This window comes from Pseudonaja textilis, chromosome Z, assembly GCF_049901715.1.
Source record: "Pseudonaja textilis isolate UNSWEBS1 chromosome Z, rPseTex1.2, whole genome shotgun sequence".
Lineage (NCBI taxonomy): Eukaryota > Metazoa > Chordata > Lepidosauria > Squamata > Elapidae > Pseudonaja > Pseudonaja textilis.
In genome coordinates, this window is record NC_142008.1 from 98,618,445 (window position 1) to 98,619,808 (window position 1,364).

Consider the following 1,364-nt stretch of genomic DNA (forward strand, 5'->3'; position numbering starts at 1 on the left):
CCTTTCCAGGGGGACTTGAAGGGACTTGGCCAAAACTGATTAAATCTCATAATCTTAGATTATTAAATCTCATAAAATAGGTGGATTTTCTTAAGAGAATCCATCTATCTTATGGCCCATCCAGAAGAAAGGTAGATTCTTTATTGATGACTGGCTCACTTCCACCCCTGGCTTGTCCCCCAACCTGGTAAGAGATTAAATTCTGTACTATGTTTTGGACCTGTCATGTTCTGAGATTATCCAGTAGCTGAGATGCACTTGAGTGAATAGTCACTGCAGGGATATTGATGTTTCCTGAGGTTCGCTATGGTGACCTTAAAAAAATGTCCTAGCTGAGGGAAGGAGAAAGTTGAACAGCAGAGCAGGTGGCTCATCAGTGAAATCCTTGTTTTTTGTCTGTGATCTGAAATCAGCCAAAATCAGTTTTAAGATTCCTGGATGAGACAAAATTCTGATAGATGAGTTCCTCCTCCATTTTGTCTTTCTGAACTGCTGCTGTGCCAAATACTTGGTTGGGCAGAGCTGAGATGGATCTCCCAGTGCTGCCACCAGATCTCACGGATGTAAATGAGGTTTGTCTCCCTTCTTCCAACCTGATTTGGCATTGACCAACTGTATCCCAAGGTAACAGAGAAAGCCTACATAGTAATCCAAAATAGAGACATGGAGTAGCAAGGCGGAAGCACTATTTTTATCTATAGTTTTCTAATGGCATGCTCCCTGCATCCCCATCTCAGCCTCTTCAAGTTTATGCATAAACTTATGCATATTCTTCAGTTTAGGTTAAAGAAGAGAAATCCAATAACAGTTTATTCCATACAAAAATTTAGTAGTGGCAAATATTCTCTCTCTCTCTCCCTCCCTCACACACAGGCATACACACACATACACACACTTACAATTTTTAAAAAGAAAGATAAAAAGAACACAAAGTAAAGTAAACAAAAGAAAAATGGAAAAAATAAAAGAAAACTAAAATGCAAGAAAGGAAAAAAAGAAAAGAAATCTAGAAAAGAAAAAAGATACAAAGAAATAGTAGCTCCTTATCTTACAGCAGTTTTAAGGGTTTCAAATCAGCAGTAAAGTTGCAAAGTTTGAAAAACACTGATTAGGGAACATTAGATTTATAACTGCTTATAATTATGATAAGAAACCAAGAGAAACTTATAACTACCCGAATTCTTAATTAATTGATAACAGTGTCAAATCATGGGTTTTTAAAATCTTAATTTGATTCAATAAGCCACCCACCTCCTCTAGAATTGTTGAGACGTAATTACCATAATTTCTAAAGTTAAGAAGGAGTGATTTGTCTTATCCGTGTTTCCTTTCCCCTTCTCTCTCCCTTTGCTCTTTTTTATCAG

The 1,364-nt window shown here is 37.0% G+C and overlaps 1 protein-coding gene across 3 annotated transcripts in view; it reads left to right on the top strand.

Annotated features, from left to right (window-relative positions):
- Positions 1-1,364, top strand: part of IGF2BP1 (insulin like growth factor 2 mRNA binding protein 1) — a 96,251-nt gene that overhangs the window by 80,686 nt on the left and 14,201 nt on the right. The window lies entirely within an intron of this gene.